This window comes from Rhineura floridana, chromosome 6 (assembly GCF_030035675.1).
Source record: "Rhineura floridana isolate rRhiFlo1 chromosome 6, rRhiFlo1.hap2, whole genome shotgun sequence".
Taxonomy (NCBI): Eukaryota; Metazoa; Chordata; class Lepidosauria; order Squamata; family Rhineuridae; genus Rhineura; species Rhineura floridana.
In genome coordinates, this window is record NC_084485.1 from 126,051,450 (window position 1) to 126,070,522 (window position 19,073).

Consider the following 19,073-nt stretch of genomic DNA (forward strand, 5'->3'; position numbering starts at 1 on the left):
TATGCAGGACAAGGTGCTTCAGAAACAAACACACAGCCCTCCTGGACCATGGAGGGAGAGGCAATGAGGAGGAACCAGCCAGCATTCAGTTCAGAGGCTTTATACGTGTGTCCTTTGTGGAGCACAGACAGGAAGGTGCAGATCTTGACTCAGGACGGAGAAACCTGCATTCACTCCTGTTTGCAGAGACATGCACTTTGCCTTCCCCAAACAATAGCCAAAAATTGCACAAGGCCTGTGATAGCTGTATCTGAGTTAGCTGAGATAGCTGAGTTGACCATAGCCTAGTGAGGAAATGGTTACGGTAGAGAACAGGAAAATGCATGCAGAATGTTTGAGGCTGTGTATCCTGTTCCACCCAAGCTTGTGAGCCCAGAAGGACCTGAATGACCAAGGCCTGGAGGGGACTGAGGGAGCTCCTGGTAAGAACTCACAGAAAAGATGGCTACTATATTCCACTAAGCTGAATACACAAATAACAAAGCAGGACTTCTGAGAATGTGAGTCCCACCACTTAGCTGAGAGCTCACATGTCAGAACCATAGCTCAGGGCTTTGGGTAGCCTCTAGGTTCTTACAGGGGAGATTACAGAAGAGTGAGGGGCACTGAACACTTGGTGAGATGGTAGAACTGCAGATCTCATACCCCTTCTTGAAGAGTTTGAACCCTCCCTGTCTCTGAGCTGTATTTCAAGTCTCCTTCCTCTTGATACAGAGTAATTTTCCTCAGGTTGAGCCTCTGAATGGCTTGGGATCTGCAGGATCCTTGTGGCGGATCCCTGAAGAGGTCTCCTCTTGCCTTGGAGTTGTTACTATATGAGTTGGCCAAGGGACTGGAACATGGCACAGCGGTTTTCAAATGGGTGGCTTTGGACTTGTTAATGGAAAATGGCAGCATTCTGGATGAGATAAATACGCACCAAGGTGAAGCAACCTGCTTCTGTTTCAAGCGGCATGGGGAGTAGATGAAGGTGGGAATTGGTGTCCAAATGGCACAACACCTTTCAAAATTTAGGCCAAAGCAGAGCACCTACTGGCAGGCAGAACCAGGGTGTCCTTGGAAGCAGGATCAACTTACTGTTTTTCTTCCCATCTTCCTCCCTTGCAAAAATACAGGGGATATTAAAGCAGTTCTCAGAGACAAGCATCAGAGAAAAAATGTTGAACACCTTGAAATTTCACATTTCTAGGAAGTCAACATCCAATACCTAGTTATACTTGTATATTTTTCAGTTCTGTTTGTGCCATGGCAGGTGCACAAAAAAGTCTCCAGGAAGTCTCTGGTGGTGTGACAGGTGGGTCCTGGGCCGCCTAGGGAAGGGACATCCAGCCACACCAGAGTGTACCCCTTTGCTCAACCCACCCTTGCATCGCTTTTAAGAGCCTGATGTCTCCAGATAAGGATTTAAATACATTCACAAGGCTGCCCCTTATAAAACAACCTCCAATTTTCCCTGGGGTCTCTCTGAAGCCTCCTGAGGTAGCATAGTATTATGGCTTTAGATGTGGGTGCTCAAAATAAAGAGAAGACGACACCAGCTTTAAGAACAAATGAAGAGTTTACTAACACAGAAAAATGTGGAGTGTAGTTAAGACATGCAAACGTTTTAGAGAAAGAAATGCAATACTCAAAATTTACAAAAAATCAGTATATTCCTCTTTCTAGCATAAATAAATAAATAAAGTAGACTAAAGCACCATCCACTTCCCCTAACTAAAACAGTTCCTCAACTAACCAGGCTCTTGGGAGAATCTTACTTTGGAGTAGCAACCATTCCTCTTGGTTTTTGCTTCCCTCCTAGGCTTAACAAGCTTTTCCTTATCACACTGGGATCTACCTTGGTTTGTTATCTCAGGAGTCCCACACTGAACTACCCACCACCAGCACAGCTACTCCTTGATAAAGATTCTCCTTGTCAATCATATGCCCACCCTAGGAGGCCACAGGAAGTCATGAATGGTCCAGACTAGAATGGTGTTTACACTGTCTTGGTAGCTGTGTCCCCAGGCTAGGCCATGTGATCAGCCAGACCAGGAGATTTGGGCAGATTAACCCTATAATTCCCAATGAACAAACAGATAAAGATATACATCCCCATGCAAGATGCAGCAAGACACACAAAAGTAAGACATACATTCCCATGATATACACAAGCAAGCAGTCCAGGACAGTAAAATCCAGTTCCTCCATACGGGGATAGGACTGCTGGGCTACAGTTTTGAATGTTGGAATGCAGAAAAAGTAATAGTAGAGCTCTGTCCCACTGTGCCATAACACTCCCCTGGGGGGGACCTTGTGGCTGTGCTTCATGAAGCAAAATGTCTTGGGCTGGCACTGAGATGGAGCACCAAGCTATCTACAGTAAGTATTAGAAAGCCCTCCCTTGGCAGGCAAACCAGCTGGTTCCTACACAAAAGCCAAATCCCTGCAAAGCTTGTCTTACCAGAGAATCTAGAACAAAAGCAAAGAACACGAAATGTGTGTATATTTTCAGGCCACAATGGCTCTATCACACCGCCTTCAAGTGTCTGAAAAATTTATTATCAGAACATAGTCTCAGCAAGACAGGGCTCCTGCAGCAGTGTTGAATTGTTGCAAATCTTGAATGTGCTTTCCTGCCAGGGCACATTCCTGAGAGCCCTACTCCTGATCACATAAAAAATGCTGCTCTTTCACCCCAGAGAAACCACTGTCAGCCTACACACACATTTGGGGTGGTGAGCAGGCCGGAGAACCAGCATCTCGGCATTTACAAATTAACCACTGGATAATCCCCCTTGGGAGTTCAGCCTTAGACAATTATTGCAAGCCTAATGCAGCCAGATTGCACTGAGGCTACAGCACTTCCATCAAGGCACAGTTAAAATAAGATACAGGATGCAGACATCTCCATTAAAATCAATGAGGGTTTTGCCATTGGACTTCAGTGGACATCAACAGACATGCATAGTAACTAATTTAAAAGCAAAGTCAGATGCAGTTAGGAGCACATTATTGCATGGCAAGTTACCATCCTGTATGAACATACCCAGAGCTTCAGCATCTTACATAACTTTCGCTCTATCAGAGCCTCAGTACTCATCCCTGGAAGCTCATTGCTTGAAATGAGATAAATGCCAAACACACACACACACACACCACGAAAAACCCTTTCCTCAAAGAGCATTAAGGAGCTATAGTACAAAGGCAATGTTTGTTTTGAAAATAAGATTACCACCTATACAGTGCTTCATAAATATTTGTATTGTATAATTGTTTCAGCAAATGAATTGGCAAGCCAAATCACACAAGGATGTTACTCTCTTCCCCCTACTCCCCCCCCCACCATCACCCCCATTACAAAGCAGAGATGCCGCAGAATTTTAATTAGTTTATTTCTAAGCATCTGCGAGCTCTGGTCACTTTTCTTTTCTTTTTAGCCACCGTATTGCAAAGATTAACTTCTCTTTCAAGGCTGCCTCTCTGCTGAATTTTATTACCAATTTTTATAAATCTTCTCAACCCAATGAATACCTGTTAGTTAGCAAAAATAAAAAGGAAGGAAGGAAAGAGGGGGGCCTCAGTGACAGCTTTATAGCATTTTTGTTTGTATTTATGCAATGTAGTTGTACAGTGTATAATGTGCTGTAATGCGTTATTGTTTAAAGAGGCTGAGTTCATGGAGAGTTCTTGAGCGAGAGGGCAGTAAAACTGGATACCTCATATCAAACTATCCAAGTTTCATTAAAGTTATGCTTAAAATGGCCAGAGGCTGGCAGAGAGTAGGCAGGCTTCCCCTACTGTGCTAGCTTAGCTTAACAGCACTAACATTAAAAAAAGAAAGCACTCTGCAAACCAGCACTCCTCAATATTTATGAAATTGCATTAACCACAAAGCCTTTTTAAAATTTACTAGGAAGGTGTCCTCCTAAACTGCTTGTTGGGTGATCAGTGTTTTGAATCAGCAACACTAATTACCACTAGGGATGGGGAAGAAATTCAATTCAGTTCACATTTCAAGCCAAATCTATCAAATACACACTTTTTGAAACAGTATGAGAACCAAATCACAGAGATCCTTCCAAATTTACACTTGTGCGAATTCTGCGATGCAGTTCACCATCCAATGTTTTCAAAAATGCATATATTAGAGGAAAGTGTGCATTAAATTGAATATATGAGTGAAAATTGTTGGAATTCTATTGAGTTGCGTAGCAGAGCGGAGCGTATTGAGTGAGCTTATCTGTGTGTGTTTGAATCTTTGCTAAGATTCTACCTTCCCTGCAAATTAGTCAGACAGAGACTTTAAGCTTTAAAATAAGAAAGAACTACTTTATTCTGGAAGTACATGCTTGATAGGAAAGAGTCCTATATCTAACTAACTAGCTATGTTGGAGCAGTCTGCACTGGTCCCAGTGCAGCTCTCATGCTGGTTGAGAGGGAGAGACAAAGGAAAGATGTCTGCTCCCCTCTTGAGAGAGAAGAAGGAACTGGGAAGGCGGGAAGGAACTGAGATCAACATCTGACCTTTGCATATCAGTCTAGCAGGAAGGGGAGAGATGGCAAGGATCAAAGGACAGGTATAGCCTAGCAACCAAGAGGTCTCCTCCCTAGCTACCCTTTTTAACCCCATGCAGCCTCAACCCACCAAGTTGGAGTTGAACCTCATACATTCCAACAAAAATAACATACAAAAATGCATTATATGATGAGAAGTTGCTTGCAAACATGCTAGGAAATGTTCATGAGGAGAACTGAATTTAAGAATGGAAAAATGAGAAACTGAGATTAGGGATCTTTCCATCCCTAATTTCCACCAAGCCATATTTTGGGCGATGGGGAAATCTTTCTCCTTAGTTCAAATTATAGTGGGGCTGCTCCTGCAGCAGCCTTATGCAAGCGCCTCACATAGAGGCTGCCACTAGACATTTGTCCAGATACCCAGACAGGGCCAGCACCAGGCATGACTGTGACCTTGGGCACCAGCCTGCCCTGGGCCCATGGTGCCATAGCCCAACACCCCCCATACAGGCAAGGTGGGGCTAATAAGCCCACCCATGTGTCCCACCTACTACTCCCATCCCTATGAATGATGCCTGAGCGTGCATGCCTACCATCAATCAAGATGGCAGCGGGGGCATTAGCCCCTTAGGGAAGCCCCCGCTGCCATCTTGGTTGATGGCAGGCATGAGCGCACAGTGTGCACATCATTCACTGACAGGGGAGAGGTAGCTAGGGCATGCGTGAGGGCTTATTGAAGTCTGCGCTGCTTGTATTGGGGTGAGGGGCTTGGGAACTCCCTCTCCGCAATCCACAGCAGGGTCAGGAGTCAATGCTGCTGCGGATCGCACAATGGGAGTGCTGCCCTCCCACCTTAAGAAAAGGCCCTTCAGGGGCCCCTCTGGGCCGCAGGAGCCCTCAGCCAGGGCCTGACCTGGCTGCTCTCTGGCACCGGCCCTGAGCACACACACAAACCATTTGTAGATGATGGCACCTCCTTATGGGTATCTTTGTACATGAAAGGGCTACCACAATCTCACAGGAAGAGCCTGGTGATGTCCCCCTTGCATACCCGATGCGCTGCTTTTGAGGGCTTCCATATAAACTGGACCTTGCAGGATCAGCACAGGATAACTTCCTGCTAAAACAGCCACCATAGCTTTAAAACCATCACCAATAAATGCCTTATTTAAGGTACTTCCTGTTCCTCTTCCCATTTGCTGGCCATTATCACTCATGGAAGTGCCAGCCATCTTGAGTAGAAGCGATCTGTGCTCTTTTGGGACAATTTGACAAGAAGTAAGTTATAAATGAGGATGGTGCCTGATGTTATATTTTCAGTACAAAAGCAAAACACTCTGCTTTCTTGGGATGAGGGGGATGTTCACTGCCCTGTTTAGCATTAATAAATTTCATGTCTGCCCTTGGCTTATATTGTTGCCTCTTTTTTCTTTCTGTGCTTCTCCAGGTTCACGGGTTCATCATCATGTGTGCCCTGGATGTCCTGCGGTCAGTGATGCTGACCGGACCCAGAGAGACAGAGGTAGGCTAATGGCCAGCTACAACAATTATGATAAGCAGGAGGGCTACTTGGCTTGTTGAAAGTGGAAAGTCTTCAGTAGGCACCGAAAAGATAACAGAGATGGTGCCTGCCGATCCCATCCCTGGCATCATGGAGAAGGAGGAGACAGGAGAGAAGGGGCCCTTCCTGGGTGAAAGGACAGAGTGGCGGCTGCAGCAAAAGCCTCCCAAAAGAGGGCCAGACCACAGAGGAGGAACAGGAAGAGGAGGCACCACACTATGGGGCAAGCAACAGGCTGCGGGCTAGGATAGATGAAAAATCCACTTGATTCTGACGTGGGGGGCCAGAATTAAGCAGATATTTATCCATTGCAGCCTGCAGCCTGTCGCTTGCTCCATAGTGTGGCACCTCCTGTTCCTGTTCTTCTTCCTCCTCCATGTTCTGGTCCTGCTGGTGACGCTTTTGTCACGGCTGCTGCCCTGTCCTTCCCCCTAGAGGGGGGGCCTTCTTCTTGCCTCCTCTTTGTCCATGATGCCGGGGGTGATGGGGCATAGCATGGAGGAGTAGATTGGTGGCGGGGCTGCAAATCCCATCCCTATTATACTGCAAACACCACATGGAGTACTTATGTAATTTCATCACCAGGTCACACATGCCAATGTAGGACGTCCACAGTTTTAAAAAAAATGAGAGGGGGAGGCCACAGAGTAAACAAGCAGTTTGGGCTCAGCCAGGAGGAGAAACGTACATCAGGATAGCAAAGCAGTGTGGAATGATGCAAGCTGGGCATTAGCTGAAGAAAAGCACACTGACTAAGGGCTGTCCAACCTGATAGAAACTATTCTTTTTCCTTAGATTTCAGACAGGCAGAAGCCAAGAAGGACAGCTGAGATCTGTGAACATGTCCCTTCCTTCTAGGGACATCAGATGCAGGAGGAAGTGGTATGGAAAAGATTCAGTTTGTGGGAGGTAGCTCTCTATTCTGCAACAACAAACAAAAAAATGCTCTTTGTGTGTGTGTGTGTGTGTGTGTGTGTGTGTGTGTGTGTGTGTGTGTGTGTGTGTGAGAGAGAGAGAGAGAGAGAGAGAGAGAGAGAGAGAGAGAGAGAGAGAGAGAGAGATTTGGCCAGCCAGTTAACCACTGGATTACTTTCTCCAAATTACTCCAAGTCACAATGTAGTTGCAGTCCAAAGACCTAGCCTTCATGTTTTCACTCTGACATTTCATATCACAGAAAACATTTCATATTGCGTTTCTGATATATTGTTCCCCAGGCTCCATGCTGCTATTCGTAAACTATGAGAAACAGCATGGAATGACATGCTTTGGACTCCTTCAGTAACAGTGTGTGTATGTGTGTGCCCCAAACATATTGCCTAGTGGTTAGGAAGCCATGATCACTTTCTGTGAGAAATCTGTTCTGTACAGGTATTTTTATACATTAGCCAATTTTTTCAGAAAGACCTCGCTACTCCAACAGTGCCCCCAACACTACCCAGGACTTTGTGAGGCAAGGCATAGAATCCTTGATAGTTCCCTAAGTAAAAAAGAAATCACTATAAAATTATGTAAAATTTAATGTACCTTTAAATCAGCATTTTTATCGCAAAAAGGATTATCTTCTTCACACACTCTCCTCATCATGTAACTATCTTCCCTTTCCCCCTTTCCCTTATACAAATAAACATACACACTTAGGCCCCATCTGCGCTATACATTTAAAGCAGTATCATACCACTTTAAACAGCCCAAAGAATCCTAGGAACTGTAGTTTGTTAAGGATACTGAGAGTTGTTATGCAGCCCCTATTCCTCTTGCAGAGCTATGGTTCCCAGAGTGGTTTAACAAAACCCCTCTTCCCAAGGAACTCTGGGAACTGTAGCCTAGTGAGGGGAAAGGGCTGACTTAACAACTCTGAGCACCCTTAAACTGCAGTTCCCATGCTTGTTTAGTATGATACTCAGGGCCGTTGCCAGGCATGACTGGGCCTTTGGGCACCAGTCTGCCTTGGGCCTGCAGCGCATGCCCACATGCCCCGCCTACCTCTCCCATCACCTCATGAATGCTGTGCACGCTGCTCGCGCATGCCTGCCATCAAGCAAGATGGCGGTGGGGGCTTCCCTAAGGGGCTGCTGCCCTTGCCCCCATCTTGGTTGATGGCATGCATGTACACTACGTTATGTCACCACCGCAGCGCGCACAGCATTTATAGCAACAGGAGAGGTAGGTGTGGTGTGCATGCGAGCTTATTGAAGCCCACACAGTCTATATAGGGGGATACCTGGGAGCTCCCTCTCTGCGATCTGCGGCAGGGTCGGGAATCTAAGCAGCCATGGATCATGGAATGGAAGTGCTACCCTCCCACTCTAAGGAGGCACCCTTCAGGGACCCTCAACCAGGGCCCGCCCGGCTCACCCTCTGGTGCCAGCCCTGATTATATTGCTTTAAATGTATGGTACATAACTGGCCTTACTTAGTAAAATAAAATAAATCACCTGCAGTTTGGTAGCTAACATTTTGCTTTAACCAGTTTCAGGAGGGTTCCTAAAAGGAAGTACTATTTTGTGTGTATTATGTGCCTTCAAGTCGATTACGACTTATGGCAACCCTATGAATCAGCGACCTCCAGTAGCATCTGTTGTAAACCACCCTGTTCAGATCTTGTAAGTTCAGGTCTGTGGCTATCTTTATGGAATCAATCCATCTCTTGTCTGGTCTTCCTCTTTTTCTACTCCCTTCTGTTTTTCCCAGCATTATTGTTTTTCCTAGTGAATCATGTCTTCTCATGATGTGTCCAAAGTATGAGAACCTCAGTTTCATCATTTTAGCTTCTAGTGATAGTTCTGGTTTAATTTGTTCTAACACCCAATTATTTGTCTTTTTCGCAGTCCATGATATCCGCAAAGCTCTCCTCCAGCACCACATTTCAAATGAGTTTATTTTTCTCTTATCCGCTTTTTTCACTGTCCAACTTTCACATCAATACATAGAGATCGGGAATACCATGGTCTGAATGATCCTGACTTTGGTGTTCAGTGATACATCTTTGCATTTGAGGACCTTTTCCAGTTCTCTCATGCCTGCCCTCCCCAGTCCTAGCCTTCTTCTGACTCCTTGAGTATTGTCTCCATTTTGGTTAATGACTGCTCCAAGGTATTGATAATCCTTGACAAGTTCAATGTCCTCGTTATCAACTTTGAAGTTATATAAATCTTCTGTTGTCATTACTTTACTCTTCTTCACGTTCAGCTGTAGTCCTGCTTGTGTGCTTTCCTCATTAGCTTTTATCAGCATTTGTTTCAGATCATTGGTTTCTGCTAGTATTATGGTAGCATCTGCATATCTTAAATTATTGATATTTCTCCCTCCAATTTTATTTTAGGGAAGAAAATTCAGCAAGAGCAAGTTTTGAGTTTTCCACCATCCCAGTAGATTCTACTGAATAAAAAATGCCTGAAACATCAACTAGAAGCTATACTTTATTTTATCTTCCATACTTGCTAGTTGTGGGTTAGTAAAGCTTAAATGGCAATGAGTATACACTGTGTTAGAGAAATTGTCCAGATTTCTTTGTAAAGAAGAAAAAGACATAATTCATTCTGCATAACACCTCTGCTTCAAGAAAGACAAACCTTGAGCCATGTTGAATTTATACATCAGAACTGATATCAAATCAAGCCTGGATCAGAGACAACATAAACTACCTCTAGCTCATCTGAACTATTATGCTTTTTTCAAGAACTACAATCCTTTCCTCTTCCCTAACTTTTATATATAGACAAGTTCCTCAAGATGGCCCCCAAATTCTAACTGAGATACCAACTTGAATGAGGCTGTTGCTTAGCAACACTTTTTTTTTGTTCAAATTACATTTTTTTAAAATCCAGTATGCACTGGATATGAATAGAAGCTGAAATGAGGAGCTCTTAAAATTTTGCTAATGCTATCAAAGGACCCCTAACAACAACAACAAAAAAGGTTGAGAAGTACGATTGTTAAGGGTGGTTTCCCTCCTCTCCTCCTCCCCTCTTATGCAATACCTTGGATGAAATCCTCATTTGTGTGGGCAATAATCTCTCTGCAATTTTAAGTCCTATATATTCCTCAGGAGTTTTGAAAGAAAAATAAATGATCGCCAGTTTGCTAATGATACAATGTTCTCTCTTCTTTCACTGAGACCATCCTACACAACAGTGGGATCCCTTGCTATTCATTTCCTTTCTCCTCCGATTTCTTACAGCACTGTCAAAACAATAGAGGGAAGAGCCTGACTCAAAGTCCTGAAGGCCACTCAAAGTCTTTCTCTTGACTCCTCCAGTGGACCCTGAAAAAGAACTTGGGCTCTTTTCCACCTTCCATTATAAGACAGAAGAGCATCCTGTTTCAACGGCAATGATTACTGGGAAATGGCAGTGTGGCTGTGTATACTGCACAATGGTGTGCCTCCATTATATCTGGAAATGTTCTTGCATGATATGGGTTAGGTGACTTCCACATGTGTTGAGAGTCATAGAACCACTTGGGCTAATTCCACCACCACCTGTCACCGATGGAACCAGAAGGTATGCCTCCCCATTCCCTATCTGTGTGTTTGGAGCACATCGGAGGGGGCTTTATGTGCATTCCAGTATATGTGGATAGAGCTCCTCCATACAAAAGGGTTCCCCTTCACATGGAGGAGGAGCTCTGTGCATAGAGATTATTCTGCATATGAAGACCCTTCCAATGTACTTGGAATATGTAGAGTAAGGACATGGCCACCAACAGTGGGCAGCTTTGCTACCAGGTACACCAGTGTGACTAGCACCATGACTCCCCTCTAGAGATGAGGGAGAAATTAGATTTTGTTTGCATCTTAATGAGGAAGCACTTAAATTCATACTTCACATGTCAGTACACCAAGTGAAACGCAGCTCTCCTTCAAAATTTGCGATTCTCTAAATTTTGCAATGCAGTTCCCCAACTAACCAGTGTGTGCAAAAATGCATATATTAGGGGAAAGTGTGCAAAAATGCATGTAGTGAAAATAACACAAAAATGCATTATATTAGGGGATTTTTTTGCAAAAATGTGTATATTAATCAAAGTGCATATAAAATGTGCTTATCAAAAACAGTTTCCCCTATAATCCTGATAAATTTTCACAAGGATTTTTTAAAATAAAAAATCACAAATTGCTGCGGAAATGGGGTGACCTGAATGTAAGACTGGAAAATTGAGAAACAGAGAAACCGAAATTGACAGATTTGTCCATCCCTATTGCCCTCCCACATCTTTCAACACGTGGGAGATAATTTGAACCCCCATTATATTGCTTAGTATGGACTGGTTCTCACATGCATGACAAGATTGTTATCATTTGTTTGTTATGTGAATATTCAGTGCTAAATGTGTGAACTGACTCTATTGGAATACATTGCATTTTGAGGTGGTATTGAGTGATTTGAAATTCCTATCTGTGGTAGTGGAGATTCCTATAAAACCCACGCATGTCATCATTTGGTTTTGGAATCCTCAAACACTGAACATGCATGTATGAACATGTCAAGGATTACTACTTGTAGCCTGTAGCAATTATCTACTCTGCTGGATTTTTTTTATCATCTCTCTCTCTCTCTCTCTCACGCGTGTGCGTACATGCACACACACACACAGTTGTTCGTCTTTGAGTTTATTTAAGTCATTTATGTCAAATTGTTCTTACATTTTCTTGTATGCTGTCCTGATAGTTTTCCTGAAGGACAGCAAAAGGATTTCCTTGGATTTTGGAGATCTCACAATCTTTCCAAAAGTTTATACATTTAAATTTATTCACAGGCAACATAATTTTGAGTCGTTATCTCTCTTGGCACATCTAGAAGGAGCTGGTGAGCTCTCAGTTTTATTTAATTATTTCAAATACTGACTTTTATGGGGAGACTGTATTTTGAGAGAAAATAAGTTTAAAATATGTATTTAAATGTGCATTTTTTGCATTTTTTAAAATTGCAGATTAATTTGGAAAAGAGGCAGAATGGAATTATGGAGGAGGAGCACATTGAAAGTGACACAGACTCAAAATTGACTGATTTACCCATTTCTGAGTAGAATAGAGGGTTTGATCAGAGACACTGAGTTTTATCCAATGATCTGTATGAATAGTTAAACTGGCACAGCAGTATTTCTGTTTCCTCCCCTCTTCCTGCATGCTCCCAAAATCTGCTCTGGAGGATCCCCCAAATCCTTCAGAGCTGAGTTTGAGGGTGCACAGGGTGCTGGAGGGGACAGGAGAGGGAGAGGAAGCTCCGTTGAATGCACAGAAGCTTGTTACACCAGCAGAGCTGCAGGGTTGGATAATATTTTTCACCATTCTACCCAATGATGTCATAAGCCACCCATTCAAAGTCTTCATTCAGTTCATACATAAAACTTTTTATGGTCTACTGTCCATGTCTTAATACCCAAGGTCTAAGGGTATTAAAATGTATTCAATTTTGTTATTTGATCTCCTTATAAACCAATTGGGGGTTGTTGCTTTGTATGAAAAGCAGCATATTAATGCTTGAAATAAATAATAATAAAAATACACCAAGTAATGCAAATGAATAGATGAACTAATCCTGAATCCCTAATACATCAGGAATTGTGGACAAAAGTTCTCAGATCAGAAGATGGCATTTCCAGACAGATTTGAGCATTTCCCCTCCTTTCATAGAAATTATGCCTTTGCGCTGACAGCTTTCCCCCTCAACTTTCTGAGGCACAATAATATAGGTCCCTTGTCAGCACACATGCTTGTATTGCCACACAAAAGTGTGGACTTTGCTTTTAAGTTCATCATGGTGGGGAGGGAGGGAGGAATTGGTTTGCCAAAACACAAAATGAGAGAAAGTCAGATCTAAGGATGTTGTGGCAGATATTAATTTGGAAGTGAGGAAAACTATGAGCAAAGATGACGTTACAGGTCAGAGGGACCAAGAGAGCCTTTTCTCTAGGCCAATTACAATTCTTTCCTCTTTTTAGTGTCACCCTGCAGCATGTAAAACTGAGAGACTCCATGTAAACACTTCATTATTTTCTAGAACTTCTTGTTTGACCTTTTTCATCTTTGACAGGCCCCAGGTGACTTTTAGAACTAATTTTGAGAGTTAACACCTCGACTTAGGAGGGAAGGATTCTTTTGAAAGAGAATGTTAACTTTGCCAGCAAACAATGGCTGAGATGGCCAGTCCAACTTCCACAGCAAACAGAACCTGCCAAAAGTTCCCACTTTTGTTAAAGATACAGATGCCCTGTTCTCCTTTTCCTCAGTTTCCTCTAGTCAAGTGGCATTTCCTGCTTGGGGGGCCGGATTAAGTAGAAGCAATGAACAGTAATGGACAACGTGGTGGAGCAGTAGCCCCCACCTGACCTCCCAATAGCTGAGTTGCTGCTGCTTACCAGGAGGGTCGAGGCTGCAGGGAAATCAGCATCATGTAAGCGCATGGGTGGAGCACTCCTGCCAGAGTGTTTGTATCACACTAACCTCCCCACTGCCTTGTCCCTCATCCTCTCCTTCCCTGTAAGCAGCAGCACCTGAGAAACTGCACAAAGAGCTGTTGAGCAATACACACAGCCTAAGCATGAGCTGTAAAAGCCAGTCCATCCCTGGTTCAAATCTTGACTGTGGTAGCCCTTTGATTAGACACTGCCCACACTGGCCGTCAAAATTTACTGAACCACTTTAAAGTATTGTATGCAGAGCTTGGAAAAGTTACTTTTTTGAACTACAACTCCCATCAGCCCAATCCAGTGGCCATGCTGGCTGGGGCTGATGGGAGTTGTATTCAAAAAAGTAACTTTTCCAAGGTCTGATTTTAGAGTTCTGATTTTATGTATTTTATTTTTATTTAACAAGTTATATATACGCAGCTTGATTGTAAAAAAAAATCTAAGTGGTAATTAAAAGTAATTAAAAACACTTTTATAACGATTGAAACAGCAACAGCCTACAAAGATGTAAACACATCAACATTTATGTGTCTGAATAGACTTGCCTAAACAAAAAAAGGGTTAAAACAGGCACCAAAAAGGATACAGTGAAGGTGCCTGCCTGATGTCAAAAAGCAAAGCATTCCAAAGAGTAGGCACTGCCACACTAAAAGAATAATTCATTACAAGTGCAGAACAAGTATTACATGGTACCTGTAACAGTGCATTTCACAAACTGAAGTGCTCAAGTGGGGACATATGGAGTAAAGCAGTCTCGCAAGTAAACTGGTCCCAAGCTGTTAAGGGCTTTAAATACCAATAGTAACACCTTGAACATGGCTCTGTAACATCTACATCATGCCATAATTGATTTAAAAAAACACCAGTCCTATGATTAATTATATTCTGTGGTTCCACCTAAAATGGTACCTATGAGCCAAAAGAAACAACACTTAGATCAGCCAGAACTCAGGTACACAGGCAAGGACACTTCCATAGTGAGAAAATAAGGTAAAGGTGTCTGGCCTCTTTAGCCCTACTAGGGTTCCATCCTTGAAAAACTAATTCTGGTACCTATGTGGGGCCTGGCAGCAAACTAGAGAGTATATTGAGTTAAGAAGCCATCAGGTAGGAGTTCAGCAAAGTTTGGTGGGTCTGGAAAACAATCTAGGGATGGGACCCATTCGCTGGTGCTGGTTTGAAAGCATTCCATTGATCTAACAGGCTAGAATGTTATTTATTTTTTATTCACTTGCTGCTGCTTTTACCAAGCTGTTTTCCCCTTAATATCAATATTTTGAAAGGAAATATTAATATTTTGATAGGAAATATCAATAAAATTATCATTCTTAACATCGATATTTTAAAAGCAGATTTTTTTAAAAAAAAATAAATTGCTGCAGAAAAGCACTACATAAAAATTCAACAGATAATAAGAATTAATGGGAAATTTGGGACCAAATCCAAATTGGGTGAAATTCTAGCACATCCCTAGCCAAGTCTGTGGCATTTCAAAACCTGGAATATATGTGGTGGGACATAGTGATGCCATGAAGTAAAGCTGATAAACATCCGATAGCTAGTCCAGGGATGTGGCCCAGTGGTAAAGGGATGGAACTAGAGAATGGAAAGCCCAGGAAAATAGGAAAAAATGTGGAGGGTATATTATCGTTATTAAGATCCAAAAGTAGTAGTTTGTGACTAGCTTGTGGCCCTGAAATTTAAATGCCACCCTGAAAATGGACTCCAATTTTGTGTGAAGATGCCCCACAAATCTGTTTGTTTTCTTAAGGTGAACAGCTAAGGATCCACACACATCTTCTGGGAAGGTGGGAAACAGCCTTGCCTCTTGCTCTACTGACCACTGGCCCAAAAGCTGAAAAAAACAAACCCTCACCTAGGCTGTTTGGGAACTGCTGTACCTGGTAGGACCCACGTCCAAAAGCAGGCATAGCTAGGGTTGTCAGGTCAGAAGCATCCCAAACCCAGAGATTTCAGGGGCGGGTCACTGTGGCCCTTGGGTCTCTTTTCTCTTTTAGGAAAAAAGGAATCTGCCTTACACCAGCATAGGCCATTTGGTACCATCTAGCTCAGGACTGATGACATGGACCAGCATTGGCTGTCCAGGATTCCAGGCAATAGTCTTTTTCAGAGATTGGACTTTGGACCTTTGCATGCAAAGTATGTGCCCTAACACTGAGCTACAACCCCTCCTCTGTTTAAAAAAGATTCTTTTAAAATTGTTCTTTTAGTTCACTAATGAATGCACAGCATACCTAGGGCAGATCCACACCATGCATTTAAACCACATTCAACTTACATTTGAAGCATATGGATCCCACCACAGAATAATAGGAACTGTAGTTTGTTAAGGGTGGTGGGAACTATCAGGGCCGGCTCCAGGCATGCGGGGGCCCTTGGGCATCAGCTTGCCCTGGCCCCCCAGTGGGTGGGTGGGTGTGCACACATGTGCATACGTGTGCATGTGCACAGCCCCCCCACGCATCCCCCACGGCCCCCCTACCTGTCTAGTCTTTACCATTGCCCTTAATGAAGATGGCGGCCATGGTTTCCCTAAGGGGAATGAAACCTCCACCACCATCTTTGTTGATGGCACACGTGCGTGCTACGCACGCACATCTCTGCCATCAACTAAAATGGCGGTAGTGGCTTCAGTACCTTAGGGAAGCTGCGGCCGCCATCTTCATTAAGGGCAATGCTAAAAAGCCGGCTGACAGGTAAGTGTGGGGCATGCGGGGTGGATCATGAAAGGGGAGCGGAGGGCCCCTCAGGGGGCCCTCAGGGGCTATTGTAGCTCCAGGGCCCTCAGGCCAGTGCCCAACCTGGCCGCCCTTTAGAACCGGCCCTGGGAACTATAACTGTGAGGTGGAAACCACACTTCCCAGGATTCTTTGGGGGAAGTCATGCACTTTAAATGCACTTTAAATGTGCTTTTAAATGTGCTTTAAATGGATCTGCATTACTTCATAAACTTTGCCTACATATAAATCATTTTAATTGATTTTTAAATAGAAATTGGCTACGAAGTTTACTGAGTGGCCATAGGCTACTCACCATCTCTCAACCTAAACTGCCTTCAGGATAACAGCAACAAAGAGGGACCATGACCACCCCATGGAAGGACACAATTAAAATGTAGAGGAAATAATAATGTACAACCATTGTGTGAAATCGGATACATATTGAGATATAGTTTGAAGCACTATTTATATAAGCATGAACATCAAAGATGTTTATTATTTACACAACCTGTAAAGATATTTCTAGTGCAATCCCATTCATGTTTACTCAGAAGCAAGTCCAATGTATTCAGTGGGGCTTACTCAAATAGGGAAGCATGCACAGGACTGCAACCTCAAATGATAAGGAACTTCAATCACCCAACCCAAAATTCAGAATCATGCCACTTTAAGCTGTTTTGCAATTATTTTATAATTGTTTTATGGTTATTGGATTTTAAATGGATTTATTTCTTGTTGTGAGCTGCCTTGGTTTCCAACCCACAGAGTTGTTGGAAATATTCCATATATACACACACTGGAGATGTAAAAATATATATGCCCCATATAATAGTCAAAACCAGTTGGTCATTGTAGAACTCTTTTAAAAAAAATAAAAGCAGCATTAATTTCCTACAAAATAAAAGCAACGACGCCTAGGTAAACCCTACCTAATTGCTTTAAAAATAGTACTGGAGGGGGAGAGAAAGATTTATAACACAAACATAATTCTTTGCTATGTTCACTCAAAAGTCCCCTTGATTTACAGCACAATCCTAACCATGTCTACTTAAAAGTAAGTTCTATTGAATTCAATGGGGTTTACTCCAGGTATTTGGGATTAGCATTGCAGCTTTACTCTCAGAAAAGTGAATACAGGATTAAAGCTTGAATGAATGAATGAATTTTATTATTACTGTCAATGACCAATACAAAACATCAAACATCAGTTAAAACTTTAAAATCATGCCAGAGTTAGCAAAGCCAAGACTATATGGACGTTTGAGCTAACAACATTCTACGAATGATAGTGGCCATATTACAAAACCTTGCAACAGTATATGTGATTTGAGGATAATGATCCGATAGGAGATAACTGGTGTAAAAAGAGGAATCCCGACCTGGAATCATTTGAATAATAGGAGTTATATTGGTGGTGTGAATGTCATGATAATAAGAGCAGGATAAAAGCACATGAGTTATTGTCTCAACTGCTCCCATCCTGCATGGACACAAACACTCTGAACGCAGAATTCCACGGTATCTGCCCTCGAGGAGAGCAGACGGGAGTACATCACATCTCGCCATTGTAAATACTTTTCTATATCTGGCATTGGGAAGCTTGCTGAGGTATTGCGCAAGTGCAAAACCCCTGGGAAAGATGGTAACAGCAGGCTTGTGTATGGTCAATTATAAGTGGGTTTGCAGTTCTATATCCATTATATGTTGCGAAATAGCTGACCATGCTGTGGAAAACCCTAGAGTGGAGATGGTGGGAAGCGAAAAGCCAAGGGTTGCAAATTTCCTAATCAGTAGCTTATGCCAGGTAGATTGATATGTGTCGATAAGGACTAGAGGGGCCAAACCCACAGAGTGAAACTGCAGCTTTAACCAAAACTTTGCTTTGAGCTTCCAAATGCGGGCTTCGATAGTGGGTAGGCCGGCTTCCAGTCTAAGAGTGTTATTAGAGACATATGGGGGTATCCCAAAAATAGACCTCAGGAATTTAGTTTGTATAGATTCAAAAGAGACAGATTTAGAGAAAACCAACACCTGAGACCCATAAAGCATTTGAGAAATGACCTTAGCTACAAAGACTTGAATGGCGGAGGGAATATACTGTCCTCCCTTAGTGTAGAAGAATGACAAAAGAGCCTTCGAATTCCTCCTAGCGGTGGTAATGGCATTCTTTACATGAAGATGCCATGCTCCCGAGGCATGAAAGGTCACTCCCAGGTATCGATATGAAGAAACCTGCTCAATTGGGAGGTCATTGAGATGCCAAACATGTCTCGCCTTTTTTTTTGTAAACACGAGCACTTTTGTCTTGGCATGATTAATAATTAGCCGGTCCTTAGCACAATGATCCGCCAGCGCTCGAAGTAGTCGACATAGACCGATGCTTGTCAGCGATAACAACACTGCATCGTCTGTGTAAAGTAATATGGATAACAATTTATCAGCGAGAGTCGGAGGATGTGATGGAATCTGCGCCAGGGAAGTAACCAGTGAATTTACATAAAAATTAAATAAAGTAGGGGATAAGACACAGCCCTGCTTGACACCCTCCTGGATAGGGATTGACTTGGTCAAATGACCTATGTTATTACATCTGATGCGAAATTTAGTATTCTCATAGAGAGAGCGTATCAGATTTAAAAGGCGCCTATCAATGTTAGATGACTCATACTTTTCCCAGAGATTAGCTCTGGGTATAAGATCAAAAGCACTTTTAAAATCAATAAATGCCGTATAGAAGGATCCCCTCTTTTTGGTTGAGTATTTCTCTATGAGATGTTGTAAAACTAATATGTGATCCATGGTGGAACGTTCCCCTCTGAACCCGGCTTGTTCATTGGCCAGAATGTTGTCATGGGCCAGC

The 19,073-nt window shown here is 42.9% G+C and overlaps 1 long non-coding RNA gene across 1 annotated transcript; it reads left to right on the top strand.

The window, feature by feature from the left end:
- Positions 1–297: 297 nt before the first annotated feature.
- On the top strand, positions 298–10,896 carry LOC133386775 (uncharacterized). The gene is made up of 4 exons (XR_009763286.1): positions 298–422; positions 5,948–6,022; positions 6,857–6,943; positions 10,243–10,896. It is a non-coding gene; the product is annotated as an uncharacterized LOC133386775 (long non-coding RNA).
- Positions 10,897–19,073: the final 8,177 nt, after the last annotated feature.